This window comes from Tamandua tetradactyla, chromosome X (genome assembly GCF_023851605.1).
Source record: "Tamandua tetradactyla isolate mTamTet1 chromosome X, mTamTet1.pri, whole genome shotgun sequence".
NCBI lineage: Eukaryota > Metazoa > Chordata > Mammalia > Pilosa > Myrmecophagidae > Tamandua > Tamandua tetradactyla.
In genome coordinates, this window is record NC_135353.1 from 68,376,751 (window position 1) to 68,395,055 (window position 18,305).

General features: G+C 38.4%; 1 long non-coding RNA gene across 3 annotated transcripts in view; it reads right to left on the reverse strand.

Moving 5' to 3' along the window:
• The window catches only part of LOC143670532 (uncharacterized), a 582,670-nt gene that overhangs the window by 520,321 nt on the left and 44,044 nt on the right, over positions 1–18,305 (reverse strand). The window contains exon 2 of one of the 3 annotated variants that reach the window (XR_013169392.1): positions 3,808–3,960. The exons of the other annotated variants lie outside the window; for them this stretch is intronic. This is a non-coding gene — a long non-coding RNA (uncharacterized LOC143670532). The remainder of the gene's footprint in view (positions 1–3,807; positions 3,961–18,305) is intronic. 3 annotated transcript variants of the gene reach the window in all.

Sequence of the window (18,305 nt, forward strand, 5' to 3'; positions counted from 1 at the left end):
GTTTATGGTGTATTAGAGTGGCTAGAGGGAAGTGCCTGAAACTATAGAGTTGTATTCCAGCAGCCACGTTTCTTGAAGATGACTGTATAACTATATAGTATTTACAATGTGACTGTGTGATTGAGAAAACCTTGTGTCTGATGCTCCTTTTAACTGAGGTATGGACAGATGAGTAAAAAATATGGATAAAAAAGTAAACAAATAATAGGGGAACAAAGGTTAAAATAAACTGAGTAGATGGAAATACTAGTGCCAATGAGAGGGAGGGATAAGGAGTATGGCATGCATGAGTTTTCTCTTTTTTCTTTGTTCTTCTGGAGTGATGCAAATGTTCAAAAAAATGGTCATGGTGATGAATATACAACTATGCGATGATACTGTGAGCCACTGTGAGCCATTGATTGTACACCATGTATATAATGTTTTTATGTCAAGAATGTATGTTTGTTTGGTAAGGTTTGACAATAAAAATATTTTTTAAAAAAAAAGAATAAAGGGTAAAGGATAATAGTGCCTATATTCTAAAAATGTCAACTTCTATGTGAGACCAAAAAGGAGCCAATGTTTTCTAAGATTTGCAAAGTCCCTAAAGGACTAGAAAAAACATGAAACTATTCCCAATTTAATAAGCCAAGCCCTCAATCTTGAGGCTTGCCCATATGAAACTTAACTCTGTAATGGTACAGCTAAGTCCACTTATAATTAGTCTAACAGTCACCCCCAGACTCAAATGTTCTCTCTCTCTCTCTCTCTCTAAGCCAAACTACCAAAAACTCTCTACCTTCTCCTCTATGTGGGATATGACTTCCAGGGATGTCAATCTCTCTGGAAACATAGAGCATAACTCCCAAAGATGAGGTTGGCGCTTGAAAATGAAATCAAAATTTCAGTGGCTAGAAAATTTCAAATAGAATCAAGAAGTCATTCTAGAAGCTTTTCTTATGCCTATTTCAGCCAGATATTGCAAACTGCCACAGTATGCCAAGTCCCACCCAACAGTGTTCCTAAAAACTCTAGAGAATGCCCTAAACTCCATCTTGCTCCTGCTTCTGTTCAGACCATGTAAACAATTTCTCACTCAGTTTGTTTCTTCTGATTTAAGTCTTTCACAACAAACTTCTCCTCACCACGGGCACACTTGTTCCTCATGCTCAACCACCCACTCTCAATAGCATAGTCAGAGACTCTATACTCCCACAAGTAGGGCCCATGAACCCTGACAGCTTGAAGCAATTTCAGAAGATGGACCATTTTCCCAAATTCCTTTAAGACTAAGGGGAGCGAAAATCTCTGAGGGGGGAATGTGATAGGGTTAGAATTAGGGCTATGGCTTGGCTGAACAAACGGCAAATTCCCTGAAGCAGTCAGGCCTCAAGGAGAAAGATAGCTCTGAGAACACCTGTAAACACACCTGGGAGCCAAACAACCCCCACCTGAGTAAGTCATCTACAGCGAAGGGTGGAGCCAACCAAGCCACTCAAATGCACTATCTACCACCAGGCACCACCCTGGAGAGAAGGAAAGGTAAGAGAAAGAGCCCCAAATGAGGAAAGAGGATGGGGAGTTAAGTATAGCTAATTTATAAAAAGCAAATGGCCCCACAGTGTAGGGGCCTTTCCCTTTTCTGACCTATGTCTTTGCAAAAGTGCCTGCATGTCCTCTCACATGTGTTCTCAAAAAATTTTCTGCCTGCTTACTCTAAAAAAAAAGTTTGGATGTTATAAAACTAATTCCTAAATATTGTTTAGTGCCATCCTACAAAACTTGTATTTTAACAATACAAGTCTCAGTGACTGCCCACAGAAGAAGTTTCAGTAACTTGAAGTTAATTAAAAAGAATTGAAGATTGTCACTTGACCAAGAGCAATGGTCAAATGTGGTAAGTCTCCCAATTGAAAATGAGATAAGCAAAGAAGTAAATTTTGAAAATACTACTGGTAAATTTGCCTCCATTAAAGCCAGAAAAGTGAAATTATAATAAATCGTTTTGGGATATAAATAAAATATTTAAACTTAAAATAGTGTTGGGAGTCTTAGTACACCTCCTTTTCAATTTTTCAGTATCTTTTCAACTACTTTATCTTTTCAACTACTTTAATGTTCTGAAAAAAAAGTAAAAATATGACAGCTTCATAGATACAGATAGTAGATTACAGATTACCAATGACGGAGGGGGGGCTAATGGGAAGTTATTGATTAATTGGTATAGTTTTCATTTCAGGTGATGAAAAATTTGGAGTAGCGGGTATTGCTGATGGTATAACAATACCATGAATATGATTAACATCACTGAATTGTTCACTTGAGAGTCGTTAAAATGGGAAATTTTGAGTTGTGTATAGGTTCTACAATAAAAAGATTTTAAAAGAATGGAAAAAAGAAACTTGGGAGAATATTTTTTAAAAAACAAACATTTATAGAGGGCACACATCTTTCCTTTAACCCCAGGTTCCAATATGGCTCAGTATGGCACAATTACAAAATCAGTCTTTATTCAAAAATTTGAAATTTTGTAGATCACAGATTATTTGCATTATTTAATTATGTTAAAAATTGCATTAAGGGCGAGTCACAGTGGCTCAGCCGGCAGAGTTCTCGCCTGCCATGCCAGAGATCTGGGTTCAATTCCCGGTGCCTGCCCATAAAAAAATAAGTAGATTGTATTAAATATGATTTATCTTGATTATTGAGTGTTTTGGTGCCCCCTAAAGGTTGTGCCTGAGGCAAGTGCCTCTTTGGCCTCACCCTAATCCTGGCCCTGGTTGAGGAAATTCTCTCTTGCTGGCTTCTATTTTCTACTTGCTTATGAGGTCATACACTGATAAAGAGTGGCAAGGTCATGGGATTGGGACTTCAGGAAACTGCTGAAGTTTTGAAATAGCCTCTATGAGGGCTAGCAACAAGAAAGCCAAGTGAGATTAATATCTTCAGAGGCCAGCAAAAGAAAACCTATTCTCAGATACTTGAACACCAATGTTCCCAGCAGCATTATTCAAAATAGTCAAAAGGTGGCAACCACCTAAGTGTCTGCCAACAGATTAATAGATAAACAAAATGTGGTATAAAATACACAATGGAATATTATTCAGCTGTAAAAGAAAAAGGAATGAACTCCTGATGCATGTGATGACATGAATGAACATGGAAACATAACAAGCAGTGAGGTAAGCGAAACATAAATGGACAAATATTGTATGACTCCACATACATGAAATATATGGAATAAGCAAATTAATAAAAACAGAAAATAAATTAGAGGTTACCAGTGACTGGGAGGAAGGGAAATGTGAAGTTACAGCTTAATGAGAGCAGAGTTTCTGTTTAGGATAATGAAAAGGTTTTGGTAATGGATGTTGGTGATGACAGCAAAACGTTGTGTATATATTTAACATCACTGAATTGTACACTTAAAATGGTTAACATGGGAAGTTTTATGTTTTATGCTACCACAATAAAATAAGAGGGAAAAAAAAGAAAGAAAACTTCCTCAGCTTCCAGTTCCAACAAGTAGTTAATAGTGTGCTAAGTTAAGAAGTCATAGAAAGGGTGAGGGTACACGTGAGAAGAGTGTGCCCAGAAAAGATCACTCATGTATGCATACAAGGCAGAGAACATGGGTACCACCCATCTAGTCTAGAGTTCTTCAGAGAGATCCTTCAACATGGCATACAAGGATCTTTAGGATCTGGTTATTCTGCACCCCTTCCCCAGGCCATGCTCTCTATTACCCATTAGCCTTTGCCTAATCTGCCTGGAAATATGTTTCCCTGCCCCCCATCTTTTTTGTGTATGACCAACTCTACTCACCCTTTAGAGCTCTCTCTTTTTTTTCATTTCTTCATTCATTCATTCAACAAATATGTACTGAATGTTTGCCATATGCCAGATACTGTGCTGGGCACTTGGGATATTCAGTAGTGAACAAGACAAATGAGGTTCCTGCCTCATGAGCATATTAGTCTAGGGGAGAAGAAAAAGACAATATAAAATAAATAAACATATTTTCAGATAATGAATAAAGTAACTAGATGGTTTACTTAGCTGAACCTTAAATGATGAAAAGTAGTCACCCATAAGAAGAGCTGGGAAGAGTACACTCTGGACAGAGAAAAGTTAGTGCAAAGGTCCTAGGGTAGGGACGAACTTGACATATTTAAGAAACAGGAACAGAGCAGTGTGGCCAGACATAGACAGAGAAGGGAAAATTAAGAGATGAGAAGGAAGATCATGCAGGTTTGGTAAGCCACAGTATAGAATTTGGGTTTTGTTCGAAGCTCAATGACTTTCCATTGCACTTAGAATAAAATCCAAATTCTTTGCTATGACCTAAAAGACCCTCCAAAATTTTGCCCATGCCTACCACTATCCTTCTCGCTTATTTTGTTCCATCCTCGCTGGCTATTCTCCATAAAGCAAAGTGTTCCCTCCTTCAGGGTTTTTGTATTTGCTCTTTCCTCTTCCCCTAGATCTTTGCATGCCTGGCTCTTTCACATCATTTAGGCATCATGTTATTTCTTCAGAAAGGTGTACTCCAACTAAATTTTTAGTATAAAAAGGAGTTTGCCAGATGAATACTTGAGAAAGGGGAATGTTCCAATAATTGATAGACTAACTACTCCAGAACTGCTGGAATATATAGTAAGATAGGGAGGTGAGGGAGATGGGGAGTGATGGGAGACAAGGCAATTACATTTTTAAAAAAGATCACTTTGGTGATGAATTGTGGTGGAACAATAGTGTAAGACAAGAGACCATTTATTCATTCAAGAATTTGTACTGACAACCATCTATGTGTCAGGCACTCTTTGAGAAGAAAACAGACAAAAATATTTTTCATTTTGGAGCTTGCAGTCTAGTGAGGACCAGCTATGCAGCTATTGCAGAAGATGATAGAAGCTTGCACTGAGGTGGAGGGTGGGGTAGCAATAGAGATGGCAAGAAGTGGCTGGATTTGGGATGTGTTTTTTGGTGGAGGTGGAGTGGCAGAACTTGATGATAGTAGGATAGATTATACGTCATATCCTCCAGAAAACACTCCCTGAACCTCCCCAATATTAGATGAGGTGCCACAGCACCCCACGCTTGCCTTATTACTATACTCTGCATCGCAATCGTTCACTTGTCTCTCTTAGCTGCATTTTTATCGTATCATATCAAAACTGGCACAATGCTTAGCACAGAACAGGTACTCAATAAATTTGTTAAATAAATAAGCAAGGAGGCAGAGCAAAATGGCAGCATAGGGAGATGTGGAATTTAGTTAGTCCTTTAGAGCAGCTAGTAAATAGCCAGGAACTGTCTGGAACAACTGTTAGGGGGACATCCATGACCCCACATCAGACATCAGTTTGCAATGGGTGGATGAGCCAAGAGCACAGCACAGAACTTTAAATAAAACCCCTGAACTGCAGAGGGTGGTGCCCCTCCCCCACTGGCATGCAGGCTACTGGAGACACTTCTTCATGGGAAAAGAAGCAGACTCTACTAGGAACAAGGGAAGGTGGCTCAACCAAGCTCCAACTGTGGTTTTAATTAACAAATTTGTACTGCTGAACACAAGCTCCAAGCACAGATAAACCCAGAGAAAGCAGGAAAGTAACACTTAGGGCTCTTTCTTCCAGTAGAGAGGAAGGGGCTGACAAACAAACAAACAAAAAAACAAACAATGGAGGCTTCTGGTGTTGGCCAAGGTCAGAATACTGGAAAAGAGCTGGGCTACTTTATAAAGCTGCGTATCAACACCAGCTCTTGACTGGCAAACCCTGAGGTCTAGGGTCTGGCTCTTAAAAGGATTTTGTTTTATTATTTTTTTCCTCTTTTTTCTTCTGTTAGATAGTGTTCTAAGCAGCTCATTAAAGAAAGCCTCAGACGTTTTCGATTGTCAGTGCTGACCTAGGCAAGGGCAGAGTTAAGACAGGTCCGAGAGACAGAAGTAACAAGTCAAGTGGAGGAAGTAGTTTCCTAAAGGGCTATCTTCTCCAAGAAAAACGGAGTGGGGCCAACCTCAAGTGGTGGCCCTCCTTCAGAGAATTTAGACCCCAGGGGCTGGGAATTGGAAACAGCTTAAGTTTGCCTTCCACCTCAGACTCTGTCTCAATCACACCCCTGACAGGCTGACAACTAAAGGCGTACCACTTTACACAGGTGGGGAGCTGTGGGTTGACAAGTGCCACCTGCTGAGTAGGTTAGGAAAAGCAGAGTCTAGAGGCTCTACAGGAAAGCCAGTCAATCTGCAGGGTCTCATCCACAGGATAACTTGATACTGATCACACCCTCCTCCTGAGATCTAGGCCTGCTTTGTTTGATAAAACCTTATTGGGGTCCATCATATCTGGGGAAACCCTCCTTAAAAAATGTTCCCACATAGGCAGGGAAAAACCCAGAAAAACAGGAGCTGAACAATTCTGATCAGTTAAACAGAACTATGCTGTAGGTCTAGAATAAATTGAAATGAATGCCCCCGCCAAAAAAAACAGAAGAAAAACAGCCAACTATAAAACCCTAGTAAAAGAGTAAAAACAACTTCCAGAATAAACTAATAAAGGAAAGCAGATGCCCAGACACCAACAAAAATTATGAGTCATACCAGGAAACACGAAGATATGTCCCAGTAAAAGGAACACATTAACACTTCAAATGAGATACAGGAATTGGAACAACTAACTAATGTCCAAACAAACATGCTAAAAGAATGCAAATGATGTGAGGAAAGGTATGGCAAAAGAAATGAAGCAGGAAAAGACATTGGGTGGTCATAAAGAAGAACTTAAAAGCCTGAGAAAACAAAAGTCAGAAATTATGAGTCTGAACTATGGTCACCTCCAGAAAATGCCTATAAGAAAACAGGGGCCTAGATTGTAAGCTTTTAAAGCAGACACATTAAATCCAGAATGGTGATTATTATTTCTGGATTCTGAGACTGTTTTATACATAAAACCTGATATTTAGAGATAAGAACAAAGCCGAACAGACTGGGGTTAAAGTAATATTTAAGCCCTCTACCCTCCTATATTCTGGAGCAACTAAAAGGAAAAATATGAGAGGATCATATGGTAGCCCATGACAAACTCTGGGATCTGTCCTGTAACCACTTGTTGAAGACTGTTTTGAAAACTATTGCTTTTTTATTTCTTTGGTTTGTATATATGTTATACTATACAATAAAAAAAAGTTAAAATTCAAAAAAATAAAACAGCGGGGCCAAGATGGTGGCTTAGTAAGGTACGTGCGTCTTAGTTCCTCCTCCAAAGCAACTACTAGGTGAACTGAAACAGTGCAGAACAGCTCCCGGGGCCATGGCAGGGAATGGACACACAGCGTACCCCAGTGTGGACTGGCTAGTCTGACTGTGAGACTCGGCTGCGGTGAGATCCCGAGCAACGCGCAATTTCCCGAGCAGCGGCAGCTGTGGCGGCCGGAGCTCCTCCCTCCCTCCTTCCCGGCCGGCTGAGAGTCTCGGAGAGGCAAGTTTCCCAAGCTGAGGCGGCCGGCACCCCTCTTTTGCGGGAGGCTTCCTGGTCCGGCTACGAGTCTCGGATCAGAGGGCTACCCAAGCTGCGGTGGCCCTCCCCCACGGGCAGCTTCCTGGTCCGGTGGGGAATTCCACAGGCCGCGGCGGCCGGTGACCAATGCCCCTCCCCCACGGGCGACTTCCTGGTCCGGTGGCGAATTCCCCGGGCCCGCTGCAGCCGGCGACCACCCACAGGGTCCCCTCAAGCCGCGGCAGCTGACGCCCCCACCACGCGTGGCCCCCCAAACCAACGGAGAGAATTGGATCGGAAATCCCCAGGCCGCGGAGATCGGTGACTAGGGGGATCCCTTCCAAACACGTGAGACAATCGTGTGCCATGAGCGCCACCTACTGGGCAGGATAAGAAAAACAGAACCCAGAGATTTCACAGAAAAATCTTACAACCTTGTTGGGTCTGACACCCAGGGAAATCTGACTAAATGCCCAGATGCCAGCAGCAGAAGATAACGGTCCACGCTCAGAAGATTGAGAATATGGCCCAGTGAAAGGAACAAACCAATAGTTCAAATGAGATACAAGAGCTGAGGCAACTAATGCTGAATATACGAACAGAAATGGAAAACCTCTTCAAAAACGAAATCGATAAATTGAGGGAGGACATGAAGAAGACATGGGTTGAACATAAAGAAGAAATAGAAAAACTGAAAAAACAAATCACAGAACTTATGGAAGTGAAGGATAAAGTAGAAAAGATGGAAAAAACAATGGATACCTACAATGATAGATTTAAAGAGACAGAAGATAGAATTAGTGATTTGGAGGATGGAACATCTGAATTCCAAAAAGAAACAGAAACTATCGGGAAAAGAATAGAAAAATTTGAACAGGGGATCAGGGAACTCAAGGACAATATGAACCACACAAATATACGTGTTGTGGGTGTCCCAGAAGGATAAGAGAAGGGAAAAGGAGGAGAAAAACTAATGGAAGAAATTATCACTGAAAATTTCCCAACTCTTATGAAAGACCTAAAATTACAGATCCAAGAAGTGCAGCGCACCCCAAAGAGATTAGACCAAAATAGGCGTCCTCCAAGACACTTACTAGTTAGAATGTCAGAGGTCAAAGAGAAAGAGAGGATCTTGAAAGCAGAAAGAGAAAGACAATCCATCACATACAAGGGAAACCCAATAAGACTATGTGTAGATTTCTCAGCAGAAACCATGGAAGCTAGAAGACAGTGGGATGATATATTTAAATTACTAAAAGAGAAAAACTGCCAACCAAGACTCCTATATCCAGCAAAATTATCCTTCAAAAATGAGGGAGAAATTAAAACATTCTCAGACAAAAAGTCACTGAGAGAATTTGTGACCAAGAGACCAGCTCTGCAAGAAATACTAAAGGGAGCACTAGAGTCAGATACAAAAATACAGAAGAGAGAGGTATGGAGAAGAGTGTAGAAAGAAGGAAAATCAGATATGATATATATAATACAAAAGGCAAAATGTTAGAGGAAAATATTAGCCAAACAGTAATAACACTAAATCTTAATGGACTGAATTCCCCAATCAAAAGACATAGATTGGCAGAATGGATTAAAAAACAGGATCCTTCTATATGCTGTCTACAGGAAACACATCTTAGACCCCAAGATAAACATAGGTTGAAAGTGAAAGGTTGGGAAAAGATATTTCATGCAAATAACAACCAGAAAAGAGCAGGAGTGGCTATACTAATATCCAACAAATTAGACTTCAAATGGAAAACAGTTAAAAGAGACAAAGAAGGACACTATATACTAATAAAAGGAACAATTAAACAAGAAGACATAACAATCATAAATATTTACACACCGAACCAGAATGCCCCAAAATAGGTGAGGAATACACTGCAAACACTGAAAAGGGAAATAGACTCATATACCATAATAGTTGGAGACTTCAATTCACCACTCTCATCAATGGACAGAACATCTAGACAGAGGATCAATAAAGAAATAGAGAATCTGAATATTACTATAAATGAGCTAGACTTAACAGACATTTATAGACCATTACATCCCACAACAGCAGGATACACCTTTTTCTCAAGTGCTCATGGATCATTCTCAAAGATAGACCACATGCTGGGTCACAAAGCAAGTCTTAACAAATTTAAAAAGATTGGAATCATACACAACACTTTCTCGGATCATAAAGGAATGAAGTTGGAAATCAATAATAGGCGGAGTGCCAGAAAATTCACAAATACATGGAGGCTCAACAACACACTCCAAAACAACGAGTGGGTCAAAGAAGAAATTACTAGAGAAATTAGCAAATACTTCGAGGCGAATGAAAATGAAAACACAACATATCAAAACTTATGGGACGCAGCAAAGGCAGTGCTAAGAGGGAAATTCATTGCCCTAAATGCCTATATCAGAAAAGAAGAAAAGGCAAAAATGCAGGAATTAACTGTCCACTTGGAAGAACTGGAGAAAGAACAGCAAACTAATCCCAAAGCAAGCAAAAGGAAACAAATAACAAAGATTCGAGCATAAATAAATGAAATTGAAAACATGAAAACAATAGAGAAAATCAATAAGGCCAGAAGTTGGTTCTATGAGAAAATCAATAAGATTGATGGGACCTTAGAAAGACTGACAAAAAGAAGAAGAGAGAGGGTGCAAATAAATAAGATCAGAAAAGGAAGAGGAGACATAACTACTGACCTCACAGAAATAAAGGAGGTAATAACAGGATACTATGAACAACTTTACGCTAATAAATACAACAATTTAGAGGAAATGGACGGGTTCCTGGAAAGACATGAACAACCAACTTTGACTCAAGAAGACATAGATGACCTCAACAAACCAATCACAAGAAAAGAAATTGAATCAGTCATTCAAAAGCTTCCCAAAAAGAAAAGTCCAGGACCAGACGGCTTCACATCTGAATTCTATCAAACATTCCAGAAAGAATTAGTACCAACTCTCCTCAAACTCTTCAAAAAAATCGAAGTGGAGGGAAAACTACCTAATTCATTCTATGAAGCCAACATCACCCTCATACCAAAACCAGGCAAAGATATTACAAAAAAAGAAAACTACAGGCCAATCTCTCTAATGAATATAGATGCAAAAATCCTCAATAAAATTCTAGCAAATCGTATCCAACAACACATTAAAAGAATTATACATCATGACCAAGTAGGAGTCATCCCAGGTATGCAAGGATGGTTCAACATAAGAAAATCAATTAATGTAATACACCATATCAACAAATCAAAGCAGAAAAATCACATGATCATCTCAATTGATGCAGAGAAGGCATTTGACAAGATTCAACATCCTTTCCTGTTGAAAACACTTCAAAGGATAGGAATACAAGGGAACTTCCTTAAAATAATAGAGGGAATATATGAAAAACCCATAGCTAATATCATCCTCAATGGGGAAAAATTGAAAACTTTCCCCCTAAGATCAGGAACAAGACAAGGATGTCCACTATCACCACTATTATTCAACATTGTGTTGGAGGTTCTAGCCAGAGCAATTAGACAAGAAAAAGAAATACAAGGCATCAAAATTGGAAAGGAAGAAGTAAAACTATCACTGTTTGCAGACGATATGATACTATACATTGAAAACCCGGAAAAATCCACAACAAAACTACTAGAGCTAATAAGTGAGTACAGCAAAGTAGCAGGTTACAAGATCAACATTCAAAAATCTGTAGCATTTCTATACACTAGCAATGAACAAGCGGAGGGGGAAATCAAGAAACGAATCCCATTTACAATTGCAACTAAAAGAATAAAATACCTAGGAATAAATTTAACTAAAGAGACAAAAAACCTATATAAAGAAAACTACAAAAAACTGCTAAAAGAAATCACAGAAGACCTAAATAGATGGAAGGGCATACCGTGTTCATGGATTGGAAGACTAAATATAGTTAAGAGGTCAATCCTACCTAAATTGATTTACAGATTCAATGCAATACCAATCAAAATTCCAACAACTTATTTTTCAGAAATAGAAAAACCAATAAGCAAATTTATCTGGAAGGGCAGGGTGCCCCGAATTGCTAAAAACATCTTGAGGAAAAAAAACGAAGCTGGAGGTCTCGCACTGCCTGACTTTAAGGCATATTATGAAGCCACAGTGGTCAAAACAGCATGGTATTGGCATAAAGATAGATATATCGACCAATGAAATCGAATAGAGTGCTCAGATATAGACCCTCTCATCTATGGACATTTGATCTTTGATAAGGCAGTCAAGCCAACTCACCTGGGACAGAACAGTCTCTTCAATAAATGGTGCCTAGAGAACTGGATATCCATATGCAAAAAAATGAAAGAAGACCCATATCTCACACCCTACACAAAAGTTAACTCAAAATGGATCAAAGATCTAAACATTAGGTCTAAGACCATAAAACAGTTAGAGGAAAATGTAGGGAGATATCTTATGAATCTTACAATTGGAGGCAGTTTTATGGACCTTATACCCAAAGCAAGAGCACTGAAGAAAGAAAGAAATAAATGGGAACTCCTCAAAATTAAACACTTTTGTGCATCAAAGAACTTCATCAAGAAAGTAGAAAGACAGCCTACACAATGGGAAACAATATTTGGAAACGACATATCAGATAAAGGTCTAGTATCCAGAATTTATAAAGAGATTGTTCAACTCAACAACAAAAAGACAGCCAACCCAATTACAAAATGGGAAAAAGACTTGAACAGACACCTCTCAGAAGATGAAATACAAATGGCCAAAAGGCACATGAAGAGATGCTCAATGTCCCTGGCCATTAGAGAAATGCAAATCAAAACCACAATGAGATATTATCTCACACCCACCAGAGTGGCCATTATCAACAAAACAGAAAATGACAAGTGCTGGAGAGGATGCGGTGAAAGAGGCACACTTATCCACTGTTGGTGGGAATGTCAAATGCTGCAACCACTGTGGAAGGCAGTTTGGCGGTTCCTCAAAAAGCTGAATATAGAATTGCCATACGACCCAGCAATACCATTGCTGGAATCCACTCAAAGGAATTAAGGGCAAAAACTCAAACGGACATTTGCACACCAATGTTTATAGCAGCATTATTTACAATTGCAAAGAGATGGAAACAGCCAAAATGTCCATCAACAGACGAGTGGCTAAACAAACTGTGGAATATACATACGATGGAATATTATGCAGCTTTAAGACAGGATAAACTTATGAAGCATGTAATAACGTGGATGGACCTAGAGAACATTATGCTGAGTGAGTCTAGCCAAAAACTAAAAGACAAATACTGTATGGTCCCAATGATGTGAATCGACATTCGAGAATAAACTTGGAATATGTAAAAAATAAAATAAAATAAAATAAAATAAAACAATAGAGATTACCATGGCAAATTTGAAGAGACAGAAGGAAGGAATAGTGAGCTAGAGGACAGGACATCTGAAATCCTTCGCACCAGAGAAAGATAGGGAAAAGAATGGAAAAATATGAGCAGGGTCTCAGGGAACTGAATGACAACATGAAGCTCATGAATATAAATGTTAAGGGTGTCCCAGAGGAAGACAGAAGGACAAAGAGGCAGAAAGAATAGTGGAGGAAATTATCACTGAAAATTTCCCATCTCTTATGAAAGACATAAAATTATAGATCCAAGAAGCACAGAGACAAATCCTTTAATGAATATAGATGCAAACATCCTCAACAAAATAATCGCACACTGAATCCAGTAGCACATTAAAAGAATTATAAACCACAAACAAGTGGGATTTATTCCCAGTATGCAAGTCTGATTTAATGCAAAAAAATAAATTAATGTAATATACAACACCAATAATTCAAAGTGGTAAAACCACATGATCATCTCGATTGATATAGAAAAGGCATTGACAAAACTCAACATCCTTTCCTGATGAAAACACTTCAAAGAATTGGACTAGAAGGGAACTTCTTCAACATGATAAAGGGAATACACGAAAAAGCCATGGGTAACATCATACTCAATGGGGAAAGACTGAACCCTTTCCTTCTAAGATAAGGAACAAGACAAGAATGCTCATTGTCACCACTGATTCAACATTGTGCTGAAAGTTCTAGCTAGAGCAGTTAGGCAAGAAAAAGAAACAAAACACATCCAAATTGGAAAGAAAGAATTAAAATTCTCACTGATTCCAGATGACATGATCCTGTATGTTGAAAATCTCAAAAAAAAAAAAAACTACAGTAAAACTACTAGCGTTAATAAATGAGTACAACAAAGTGTCAAGGTGTAAGATCAACGCCACAAAACCAGTAGTGTTTCTATATACAAGTAATGAGCATTCTGAGCAGGAAACGAAGAAAAACTCCATTTACAATAGCAATCAAAGGAATCAAATATTTAGGAATAAATTTAATCAAGGTCATAAAAGACGTATACATAAAATTATAAGAAATTGCTAAAAGAATATCTAAATAAATGGAAGGACATATCATGTTCATGGATTGGAAGTCTAAATACAATTAAGATGTAGATTCTACCAAATTGTTTTAGATTCAATGCAATATCAATTAAAACCCCAAGAACTTACTTTGCAGAAACAGAAAAACCAATAGCCAAATTTATGCCAAATTTATTTTGAAGGGCAAGGTGCTCTGAATACCTAAAAATATCTTTAAAAAGAGGAATGAAAATTTGAGGTCTCACATTATCCGACTTTAAAGCACATTACAAATCTATCATGGTCAAAACAGCATAGTACTGGCATAAAGATAAATACATTGACCAATGGAATAGAATTAGTGTTCAGAAATAGACTCTTTCATCAATGGACAGCTGATCACTGATAAGGCAGTCAAGCCAACCTACCTGGGACAGGGGAGCCTCTTCAATAAATGGTGTTTGGAGAACCGGATATCCATATCCAAAAGAATGAGAGAGGACCCATATATCACATTTTATACAAAAATTAACTCAAAATGGATAAAAAACTAGAACATTAGAGCTAAGACCGTAAAATTTTTAGAAGAAAATGTAGGGAAATATCTTACAGATCTTGTGATAGGAGGTGGTTTCCTAGAGACCTTACACTCTAAACGCAAGCAATGGAAGAAATAGATAAATGGGATCTCATCAAAATTAAACACTTTTGTGCATCAAAGCACTTTGTTGGGTACCTATATTTTAGAACATCATCTACTCTTTGAGACCAAAGTAAGAAAGATGTATTTTGCCCAGAGCCTACATTTTCTGTGGCATATAATCTAACTCAACCTGTCTGGATAGATCATTTAAAGAATCCAAACACAGGGAGCCCAGAGTAAGAATGAGGGCCTTCAATCCTGTATAGAATAATGTAAAACCTGGATATATCCCAGAGTATATTAAGCAGATAATAAAAAAGTATCAGCAAAGATCCTTGAGGGATGGGAGAAAAACTATGGGACTATTAAACTTTACCACTGGGGAAACTCTGATACTGTGTCAAACATTAGGGACACCCAAATCAATAGGCCAAGCACTTGGTGTTGAGGCTTGCTCTTATGAAGCTTATGTATATAGCTGAGAAGCTTAACCTTCCTACAGGTATGCCTAAGAGTTACTTCCAGAGGACCTCTTTTGTAGCTCAGATGTGGCCTCTCTCTCTAAGCCCAACTCTGCAAATGAAATCATTGTCCTGCCCATTATATGGAACATGACATCCAGGAGTGAAAGTCTCCCTGGTGGCATAGGAGGTGACTCCCAGGGATGAGTCTGGCCCTGGCACCATGAGGTAACAATCCATTCTGACCAAAAAGGGGGAAAGAAGTATAACAAATAAGGGATCCATGGCTGAGACAGTTCAAATAGTGTGGAGAGGCTACTCTGGAGGTCACTCTTATGCAAGCTTCAGTTGGACATTGCTATCTACCATAACTTGCCACCACCAACCTAAACCATTCCTGCCAATACTAAAGAACACCTAGGGTGTTATATAAGATTCTACAAAGGTTCCATTGACTCGGTTAACTTTACAGAAAACTACACCCTCTAGGTGGGTCCCTAGACCAAATAAGTCCTGAAATGCAGAGGACCCAGCCTCTCCAGAACATCAACTAATTCCATCCCCTATCCCATGTTACCAACAGTCCCTTCCAACATGTAAAAGTTAGACTAGGCATAGTCCAAATACCCCAAAAGAGTGGGAAAAAGATCAAAGGTGATGTTGGAGCTATACAGAGAAGGTAGGGTTTAACAAACAAATATGACTGCTGAGTTATTATACTGATATTTCTTTTAGTGTCTAGTATCTTAGATCACCTAGATGTAAAAACCTAAAACTGTGGAATTGTAACCCATATAAACTCTGAAATCCATTCTACAACTTACTATTGCAATGTGCTTTGAAATTTACTGCTTTTTTGTATATATGTTATTCTTCACAAAAAAGAAAAATAATTCTTCTAGCCTCCAGTATTTTGGAACAACTAGAAAGGAAAATTCTGAAATAGTGGAATGGTAACCCATAACAAACTCTGAAATCTGTTCTGCAACTACTTGCTGAAGTATACTTTGAAAATCATTTCTTTTTCTTTCTTTTCTTTATATATATATGTTATATTTAACAATAAAAACCATTTAAAAATAATACATAAATTCATAAATACATACATACATGAATGGGGAAAAAAGGACTTTTGTCAGGAAGGTAAAAAGGCAGCTTATGCATTGGGAGACAATATTTGGACACCACATATCAGATAACAGTTTAATATCCAGAATATATAAAAATATTTTATAACTCAAAAACAAAAAGACAAACAACCCAATTAAAAAATGGGCAAAAGACATGGACAGGTTTCAGAACAGAAATACAAATGGCTAAAAAACATATGAAAAGATGCTCAACCTCACTGGCTATAGGAGAAATGCAAATCAAAACCACAATGAGATATTACCTCACACCTACTAGAAGGGCAATTATCAAAAAAAAATGAAAACTACAAGTGATGGAGGGGATGTGGAGAAAGAGGCACATTTATTCACTGTTGGTGAGAATGTAGAATGGTGCAACCACTCTGGAAGGCAGTTTGGCAGTTTCTCAGGAAGCTAAGTATAAAACTGTCATATGATCCAGCAATCCCACTACTAGGTATATATTCAGAGGAACTGAAGGCAATGACACAAATGAACATTTACACACCAATATTTATAGTGGCATTATCCACAACTGCCGAGAAATGGAAACAGCCCAAATGTCCATCAACAGACAAGTGGGTAAACAAGCTGTGGTGTACACATATGATAGAATATTATGCAGCTGTAAGACAGAATAAAGTCATAAAGCATATAACAACGTGGATGAACCTTGAGGACACTATGCTGAGTGAGATTACCCAGAAAAAAAAGGACAAATACTGTATGGTCTCACTAATACGAATTAACATTAATGAGTGAACTTTTAAGAGTTAAAGTTAAGAACACAGGTTATGAGGAAATATAAAGAGGGTAGAGATTGGACATTTGATGGTGAAGGGGTACAGAATGTACAAGAGAACTTATTGTAAAGATCCAGAAATGGATAGCACAATACTGTCTGATGGTATCATAATATTATAAGTACACTGAATGACGCTGAGTGTGAGTATGGTTGAGGGAGAAAGGCTGGGGGCACATATGATACCAGAAGGAAAGACAGAGGATAAAGACTGGGTCAGTATAACTTAGTGATGCATAGAGTGGACAATGATGATGATGAAATGTACAAATATAAGAATGCTTTTGCATGAGGGAGAACAAATTAATGTCAATATTGCAAGGTGCTGGCAATGAGATGGTATGGGGGAGTACAATCAATGCAAAGTAGGGTCTACAATTAGCAGTGTTCTAGTTTGCTAGTGACCGGAATGTGATATACCAGAAACAAAATGGCTTTGAAAAAGGGGAATTTAATAAGTTGCCAGTTTACAGTTCTCAGGCTGTGAAAATGTCCCAATTAAAGCAAGTCTATAAAAATGACTGAATTAAGGCACCAACAAGAGGTTGCCTTCACTCAAGAAAGGGCAATGTCATGTTTCTTGAAGATGATTGTATAATGATATAGCTTTCGCAGTGTGACTGTGTGACTGTGAAAACCTTGTGTCTGATGCTCCTTTTATCTACCTTATTGACGAGTAAAACATATGGATTACAAATAAATAAATAATAGGGGGAACAAATGTTAAAATAAATTTAGTAGATTGAAATGCTGGTGATCAGTGAGGGGGAGGGATAAAGTATGGTATGTACAAATTTTTTTCTTTTTTCTTTTTATTTCTTTTTCTGTATTGATGCCAATGTTCTAAGAGGTGATCGTGGTGATGAATATACAACGATGTGATGATATCGTGAGTTACTGTTTATATACCAAGAATGGAATGATCATATTGGTAAGAATGTTCATGTTTGTATGTTGCTATGTTTAAAAAAATTTTTTAATTAAAAAAAAGAAAGGGCAATGAAGTTCAGGGGTTCTCTCTCAACTGGAAAGGCACATAGTGAACATGATGACATCTGTTAGCTTTCTCTCCAGGCTTCTTGTTTCTTCAATCTCCCCCAGGGGTATATTACTTCTTCATCTCCAAAGGTCTCTGGCTGGGTGGATTCTGTGGTTCTCGTGGCTCTCCCGTGGTTCTCTTGTCATTCTCTTTTGGCTCTCTCCAAATGGTTCCTCTTTTAAAAGCTTCCAGTAAAGTAATCAAGACCCACCTGGAATGGGTGGAGTCACGTCTCCATTTAATCAAAGGTTAATACCTACAGTTGGGCAAGCCACACCTCTGTGGAGATAATCTAATCAAGCCTATAGCGCTGAATAGGGATTAAAA